Here is a 9467-nt window from a genome sequence, read left to right on the forward strand (position 1 = left end):
AGTCCCCTCAGGCTTCCCATCACTAAATCACCCATGTGCCATCACCATAGTCCAGTGCATTTCCCACCCCCCACTGTTTTTGATCCCATTCCGCACTCCACCCATTAAAATGTCTCTGGTATATAGCTGTTCATCATTATCATTAGTTTCTCGCCTGTTCCGCTATATTCCTGCTATGAAATAAACCATCCGGTATTTTTCCTTTTCTTTCTGGCTTATTTCTCTAAACATGATCTTTTCCATTTCCATCTATGTTGCTGCAAATGACATGTGTTTCTTTTTTTTGGTTTTAAGCACTGTGATTTTAATTAAAGTTGCTAGATGTCATCTTATTGTCAAATGGAACAGCAGAAGGATTCTGTTTAAATGTCTAGATCCAGGCCCTCCCTGGTGGCCTAGAGGTTAAGTCTCAGCATTATCACCATTAGGGCCTGAGTTCAACACCTTACCAGGGAACTAACCTACATGACACAGCAGACATCTCCTGTGTTACCCACTGATCTACTTGTTGAGTGTGACCAGATATGGGCAGTAACACAACAGCTACCTGTGTGATCAGATATGGGTGATCAGATATAGGTGATAACACAATGACCAGAACTGGGCCTTGCATCCAGGTGTACAGCGACACGTCAGCTTTCTAGAATTGAAGCCTATATAAGAGACACTTTCCCCTATAGCACTCACAGTAGCTGCAGACCCCACCCTTGGGAGCACCGTCTCAGCTGTTGCCCGGGAGCAATAAACTACTTGCTCAGCCTTTCTGCCTCCTGTCTTTGTTCCTTACGGCTGGTCACAGAAATGGGGACAAAACACTACTTAGCAGTGTATTTCAATCAATCTGCCTGTTCTGCTCCCCATTCTGTCTGTCATAAATCCTCTCACCCCTGCACCTCTGGCCTGCACCCCAGTTGTTCTACATTAAATAAATAAAACTAAATGTCTGGTCCAGTCCTGACTAACAATTGCTCACCTCTTTAGCTTTCCAGTTACTTAAGCCAATAAATTTCCAATTTTGCTTAAACTAGCTTAAGTTGAATTTCTATTATGTACATGAACACATAGTAATCATGTTTATAGCTCTTACACAGCTCTCATCTCACTTTTTCTAGAAATTCCTTGTAGGAAAATGTAGGTGGTTACCAGTGCTTATCTATGCAAAAGGTTTTGTGCCAGAAAAGATAAATGGTAAGTAAGATAAATAAGTAAGAAAAATATATAAGAGTTAACATAAGTCTCATTGCCAACTTCTTAACCTCAAGTACCTGAGGTTAAGATCGGTTAACCTACAAAACAGGGTTAAATCCCCTTGAGAAAAATCTAATCTGCTCACTTCTCCAACCTCCACAAGCCCTATTTCTATTGTCACTGGCCAAGGCAAAACTTCTGTCAGTATTATCTTCACTCTAGAAAAGGTTGTTTCTGTAGTGGCATGCTACTGATAATAAAGAAATAAGCATGGAAGAAGTAACAAAAGAGAAAAGGGTTAAAGATTGTCGAATAAGTCTAAAACTTTTTAAAAGAACACTGTCTCGTTATGTTTCCAAATAGACAAGTGCCTACCAGCCATTGCTGAACTCAAGACAAAGTGTGAAATCCTTCCACTGTGTACCATTCAGAGCTTCCTATCTGAGACAGAGCAGAAGAAAGTACTATGGGTCCATGAATCATCCCCACTTGTGCCTGGCAGGAAACTTCTAATAATTTATACATTCCATCTGGATGTAACTTAAAAGACTAATTACAGTGGTGCCAACTAATACCTAGTAAGATTAATGGATGAGAGTCTTTAAAATGAGGTCAACAGAAGCCCCAAAGTCAGCATGACTACAGACAGACAAAAAGTTTACTCGCCTTGTAAGCAGATGGTATTTAGAGGTCCCAATTTGATACAAGGAAATGTAGTCCTCTTCTTGGCTAAATTATTTAGACTTCATTCTAAGATCAGGAATTTCATTTAAAATGTCACTTATATCTTAGCATTCCCACCTTTGCCCTCTGAAACTAAGCATAAAGAAGTGTTTGAAAGAAGGAAAGTCCATCTGGCCTACTCTGGTTATGACTCACAGTTAATTATTATTAATATTAATAATTTTACATAAAAGCACACAAACCTTGAGGCTTCAAAGCCTTTCAGTAGACATTATAGATCAGGTAAGTCTTATGAAGTTACAAAGCCAGGCAAGTAATTAGCTAGTAAATCCCACTGAAAAAGTATTTCATCAAAATAAAAGTTGAGCTCTGTATAGTATGAGATGACCTTTTCCTGAAAGACCATATATTTCCTAGTACCATTTTCATACCAGATCTAATTCTCATTGCCCTTTGAAGTCAAAGTCACCTTAGTACACAGAAAATACAGGTGGAAGATTGGAAGCAAACAGAGAAGAGGGTTCTAGTTTGATCCTAGCAAGCTTTATGAAATATCCTCCAGCCACAAAAGCACCTTTGTAGTAATTTTAAAATCACAGATGTCTCTTAAATGTCTTTCTTCACAATTAGACTTTGCCTTATTATGCATATTTTTATTATTTTCAAAATGTGTTTGTGAAGTTGATAACAGCAGAAACTTTATTCCATCTTCCACTAAAGAGCAGAAAATTTCTGTTTAATTCTAGAAATGATTGCATCATTAATAATCAGGGTTTATATAACCTTACTTCGTTATTCAAACCAATGGATTAACTGCTCTCAAAGTTAGTTTTGCTTATTGCATACATTTTTAGCCATAGCATCCTGCCTTTCTAGCTTGCACACCACCCCCAAATAACAGACATACAAAAATTCTAAAACTGGTCACATTGGTTGCATCCTTGTACAGAAACTTATAGCAGAGACTGCTCTTCATAAGTTGCAAATAGCCACAAAAATGAAAATAATGATCTTGGAACACATGGAAAGTACAGAACACAGTGTGTGTACACCATGTTTGGCAAATAGTAAAAATTATCACGTATTTTGTTTTTTTTCTCTTGTCTTTAGTTCACTTTTCCAAATTTCCCCTTCTTCCTTCCTCTTACATGTTTCTTGCTTCCTAGCAACCCAGAGACTTATCTCATGATAGGTCCCCTATACTCTTTTTTATAAACACAAGTTTTACAATTATTGTCAAACCCCTTTGTAAGTAATCCCCTAAAGCCTTGTGTGACTCCATTAAAGAACATTTATCCTGTATCACCATTGTCATCTACCTCCCTTTTCTTTACTCTCCCTTGAAGTCCTGTGACTTCACTCCATCTGTATAATCTACACTTACTGCCTCTTCAGCGTGTTCTTCTCTTAATTCAATATCTACACACTTGAAGTCAAGTGGATATTCATCTCACATAAGTAGGTTTTACATCCTTCCAGCAGCAGCACTGTTCCAGCCCAGACCTTTATGGCATCCACTATTTTCGTGCAGTTAAAATGGAACGGGAAGGGGTGCAGGGCCTCTGAATCAAAGGAAGGCAGCGTCCATATCCAGTTCTGATTACAAGTGTCAAGTTCTTCCTGAAATATTTCTGAGGAGTGAGAGAACAAGCAGATTTATAGGGTACATACTTCACTGGTTTTTATTTTGGTGGGGCGTGTAGATGAGAAAAGATTAAAAGCCCAAACAAATGTCTAAATCATTGTGCCCGCTACTGCAGTGCATTTCCCAGCTATCAGCACCATGGACAGCATCCTACAGGGTGGAGGCGAGGAGGGGTCCCTGACTTGACCCTCCCAAGAAAGATAAAGAAAAGACCCCCAAAGAATTAAGAGGGAAGTTCCAAATTGTCAAAACTATATTTCATGAGAAACTGTGATTCAGTTTTTAAAATGAGTTTTCCTTGAAGTTTTAAGTACCAAAAACTAATTCAAGAGTTAGGGTCTAACATAATTCAAGGTGCCATTCATATTAAAGATTTAAGGGCCTGAAGTGCTATTTCTTCAGACAACATACATCTAGAAAAAGAAGGGTTCAGTGATTAGAGAAAAGTTTCATATCTCATGGTTCTGAATTCAAGTTCCATCTTAAACACATTCTAACCCAATTAAATCAGACAAGTTACTTAACCTCTGTGAACAGGCTGGGATATGCTCTGGAACAACCTTCTCTGTTCTGGCAGACAAGGAGTAACACCATTTGAATAGCGTTGAAATTTTATAAAGTCCTGGCTTCAGGTGATCTGTCTTTCCAACCTCCAACTAATGACTAAGGAAACAGTACAGAAGATTGAACAATGGATACCCTGTTTGTGTATCTCTATAATGCATAAAGATGAGATTAAATTTGCCTTCTTCTGAGCACAGATAATGTCTAGATCCCTTCAGGTCAAAACAACTTAGGACCAGAAGCTCCCCTATCATTTTTAATGTCAATGACTCACTCTTCCTACCTGTATAAATTCAAATTTGTATATGTTGGAATATTTCCCACAGAGTAAGACTGGTAAGACACTTCCCAGGTTTGAGTTCTCACTTTGATTATCTAGTGAGCTCTTTGTCTAACTGTCATTCTATTTCAGGCAACACCCCCAGAACCTCCAAGTATTAATACCTCAATTCTTACTAAGCATCATCTTTGCAAAGATGGATATTAACTACTTACTCTTTCATTGAAAAACAATGTTCAGCTAGTACTCCCCAAGATAACCAGAACAGGGTTTTTCCAACACATGGCATTAAGAGTTAATATCAGTCAAGGCCCTGAGGACTGTTACCCTAACTGCCTAGAAAAATAGTTACCCAGAGTTAAGTGATCTACTCATGCATAACTGAGGAGTACCTAGGGGCCTCCAAGGTTGCATGCTCTAGAGGGTCATCCATATGTACAAAGGTAAAGGAGACTTTTAGTGTGAAAAATCTTCAATAGGATTAGTGTACATAGAGAGAGATACTCTTTCCAATTAAACACCCAAAGTTATACATCCCCTTGTGGGTAAATGTTCAGCCAAATGGGGTTGGCCTAAAGGGAGCCACTGAGGCCTGCAAGCCTGACACAAGTCTAAGGCAACTTCTTGTAGGGCACTCTTCTGAAGCAGGCCCCAGAAATCTGGGTCAAAAGGAGATACCAAATAAAGGTAAAGTTTCCATTGTCAGCCTGCCCTCCCATGTCTCTCCTTCCAGGTCTGTGTCCAGCAGTACCAGGGTGCAAGTTGGGCTATAGAAGCAAGTGTCTTTCTTTCTTTCTCTAGAACCCACCTATCTTCCATTTTATATACCCTCATCTGGCCTTTCAGCTCCATCCTCTATGAAGGGAGGGCAGGGAAAATTATACCCCATCTTCCTTTCATGAGATGTCATAACCTTTTATCAGAAAAGCTTATCTATAAGCAGCTATATAGGTTACTACATCTATGGAGTTTTCTCGTAGGAGTGACCCTCTTCTGGTCACTTAAGGTCCCCTTCTCTGTCCTTAGTGTCTCAGGCTCCTAGCCCATTCTTATCTCAGTATAAAGCACTCAGTCTGCCCTGTTTACACTATAATTTACAGCATTGTAAATGCTTCATGCATATGTAATTTAAATTGTTCTTTTTCTCCTACTAGTCTGCCTGATGTTGATTTGTTTGCTGAACTAGCCTGAGAAAAACTACAGAGGAGAGGAATAATTTCTCCTCTGTCCCAATAAAAACACGGTATATATATAATTATTTGCAATCATTACTAGGAGATAGCAATTATTACATAAAATATAGGTTTAAGGAAATGTTGTGGTAATAAACAGATGCTTACAATTCATGCTTCTATTTTACCAAGAGTAACCTTCAGGACAGAGAAGATTTTGTAGGTTTCTGACGTGACATTTGTAAACATATTGTAAAATGCCCTGGGCGCTCTGCCCATGGACCAGCAGGCAAGAGAGCAAAGTCATCTTCACAGGCTCCATCCTGTGTGAAGGACTCTGTTGCCTAAAGGTAAAGTCAGTCTTTTCAGATAGATAGAGGTAACAGTGGGCCCAGCTTTTGCATCTCTGTGGTGCATTTATTAGCAAGGAAAAAATTAAATCCTTCATTGCCTCTCTCTAGCATCAGCAAATATTTAGGTCAGTATAATTTAGAAATGTAGAGCTACAAGACCTTCCTGTCCAGAATAATTATATTCATAATGTTGATGATTCACTGTTCCTACCTTCATAAACTAAAGTCAAACTTTAGTTGAATAGCTCTCACAGAGTAAAATCTGTCAGACTTAAGGCCCCTAGGGGAAGGGGAGGTTCCAGGTTCCCTGCTTTACCCAAGAGAAGGTGGAGCTGAGCAGGGAGGAGGAGAAGCTGGAGAGGAGACTGGGGGAGGAAGGAAGGAGGCTGGGGAGCCGGAAGGAGACCTGGGGGAGGCCCATGGAGCAGAGACATGGGAAGAAGTTGCACTTGCTTCTCGGCCTTGGATGGCACCAGGGACGTGGGGGACGTGGAAGGAGACACTGGTGAGAGACCCATAGCGAAACTGACAATGGCAGCCTTCATCTTGATTTTGATTTTGCTCTTTTCCTTCCAGACTTGCCGGACCCCTTCTGCCCCTTTCCTCTGGGTCCCCACCAGGAGGTGCCTTACACTGTGGCGGCTTTTGGACCTCAGTGGCCCTGCTTTGGGCCAACTCTGTTTGGCAGGACATTTACCCAAGAGGGGATGGTGCTTAATTGGGAAACTTTAATCTATTCTTTCCCTTCTCTTGTCTTTATTGCACACTAATTGTATTAAAGTTCCTTCCCATTAAAGATCTTATGCACTAGGGTATGTTTAATGTTGATGCGGTGGATGGCAGAACCCACTTAGAGCAGGCAGTTTTCAGGGTCCTATTGATGGGGAAAAAAATAGGAGACCTGAAGGAGACATCATAAGGTTAAAACCTGACTCATGCAAGGAGGTGGGGGCAGAAGGATTTAACATGACCATTAACCCATTTTTAGAGACTCCTATATCAGACTGCTATAGGGAGTGTCAGAAACACAGACCAAGGGTAAAGGTACAGAGATTGGGCCCATTGTGAGATTTCACATGGTTCTCTAAAATCAGCAGCAAACAGACTACTCCACAAAGGAGTGGGGCCCTCCCAAAGAGAAAAGGAGGTTATCAGGGCAGTCTCTGCACCAGCACGGGGTAGCTGTTCCTCTGCCCACCTGTGACCATGCAGGTGCTTCTTTCCACGCACTCTCTCCTGCCAGGCAGCAGCCTCCTGCCTGCCTGTGACCTGTACCATGCCCAGACTCTCTGCACTGACCTCCCTCAGCCGAAGGGACTCTCTCCTAAGGCCGCCAGCCCACAACCATGCCAGCCTCAGCAAACCTGTCCCTTTTGGGGCAGCTCTTCCTGCCCATTTGTGTCTATGCAAGTGTCCTTTCCTCCTCTGTCCTTTTCCCTAATAAACCTGCTCTTTAAATATAACTGAGTCTCCTGGAGAAACTTGCCTGGCAACTCGCATGCTGCTGATAGGGGAGCTCTGGTGAAACCTGAAAAGTGGCGCAGCAAGGAGGAAGCAGAGATAGTGCGGCCACTAAAACCAAAAGCGGATTCATTTCTGAGCTCCTGGGTGAGGTTCACTGACCCAGAGAGAGTGGAGGTCAGAGAAGTCGCACTGAAGGAAGGGCAAGAGGGGTTTTTATAGGCCTCGTGGGGGTGAGAATAGGCCAAGTGGAAAATTTTGACAAGGAACTGGAGCTTAGTTTCCTGCCCAGGTTTGTGTCACCGGTGGGTGGCGGCAAACAAGTCATGAAGTTATCGCTCCCGAATATCTGCTTCTGTTGGGGGTAGCAGCTCCTTGGGTGTGCCTATGTTTGGCTTTGCCTGAACCTTGCAAAACCTTTCCCAGAGTGAGCACAAGGGCCCTGCACAATAAAACAACATCAGTATGGTAGCCTTCACCTTGCCCAGTAACAAGACAACTTCCCAGATTCAAACCCTCCCTTTATCTAATAAATTACTTATCTAACTATCACTGAGGCTTTATTTGCAGTGAACACAGTAACAAAGTCGTAACCACTTTTCCACCAAAATCTAGTCTCCCTTCTACATCTAGATCTGAATCAGGTCCTCTTAGCCCAGGCATTCACCTCCACACTCACTGAAGCTCCTTTCCAACTGATGCTGGCCTTTCATATTAGCTCCTATTTCAATGCACACCTATGGGACTGTACTATATAAGCAATCTCCTTTCATATACAAAAGAATCCAACACTCAGCATGCAAAGATATTTATTCCAGGGGCTAGGGGGATGGTGTAATAATAAGGTTCAGATTACATGTGTGATCAATTTTGGCCTTTGCATGTCAATTAACATATCCCACTTGGATGTTTTATTGATGACAAAATCCTATAGAGGGATGTTATTATGACCATATTTTAATGTCTTAGGGGTCAGCATCCTGAGCACTGCTATCTAATGGCAGATATTCAAATGCAGAATTGCGGGCTTTATCATTTTAAATGATTTAAGCCAATGAAAGGACACTCCATTTGTTTGCTCAATAGTCGATTGAAATGGAAACGGTTAGCTGAGTGCATCTCCCCTGAAAGTCTCTTCCCCTCCAGTGCCAATTACAGAATATGAAAGGGGCACTCCGCTTAGCTGGCTCAGGATAATAAATCACTAAATGGGAAGCTTCACTTACCTTGCTGATTTGGATAAGAAAATTAATAGAATTAGCAGCTTATCTGCCCAAGCAGGAGATTCACATTATGAAAAAGAAGAGAAGGAAAGAAAAAAGTGGAAAAGAAAATAAAAAGAAAGAGATGCATTTCCATGGCTGAGGCTGCCTCTATTTCTTCCCAGTGACAGGGAAGATGGTTGGGATAGTTTGGGGGTGGTGAGAACATATGGTGATAATGCCATTGAAAATAGTGCAAGAAGAACTATTAATTATTGTCTGCTTGTTCTGTTTTCATGCATAATTAAAGTTGGACAAAGCCAACGTTGGATCAGACATTAAAGGAGGCTACAGTGTAGCAAAGTCCAGAGCAGTTCTACTATAGATAAAATTCTAAATAGCCCAAAATTGAAAAGTATTCAGACTGAAATTTTTATAAAGAGGATTTACTATCTTGCATTTTCTTGATGAGGGGGAATTAGAGCACTTCTTTTTTGTCCAAGGAAGGATAATTGTAATAAATTATAAATAAATTGCAATAAAACTCCTGTTCTCAAAACAGAATACAGAGTCAGTTGTTAAAAAGACACTTAGTAGCCTTCACCCTGATCCTTTCTTCCTTAAATATATATGAAAACCTGTAATTAATTCTTTGAGAAGCATTTTTCAACAGCTGTAAGAGATAATGAGCCAATCACTGTGCTCTCTTCCACCAGCAGCTGCAGCGCCTCCCATTCAAAGCAATTAATTGATATTTGGAAAGTGCTTTGAAACTGAGGAATGGAGTCTCATGTGTGTAAATATTGTTCTTACTGCTGCAGCATTAGGAATCAGGAAAACCATTCTCTCCTCAGACAGGCCTCAGAAGAACAGCAATAATTCTAAGTGTCTTTTGCAATCATTAAAACTATTTAAGAA

The sequence above is a fragment of the Condylura cristata genome, unplaced genomic scaffold (assembly GCF_000260355.1).
Source record: "Condylura cristata isolate star-nosed mole 26May11 unplaced genomic scaffold, ConCri1.0 scaffold00047, whole genome shotgun sequence".
In the NCBI taxonomy this organism is placed as follows: domain Eukaryota; kingdom Metazoa; phylum Chordata; class Mammalia; order Eulipotyphla; family Talpidae; genus Condylura; species Condylura cristata.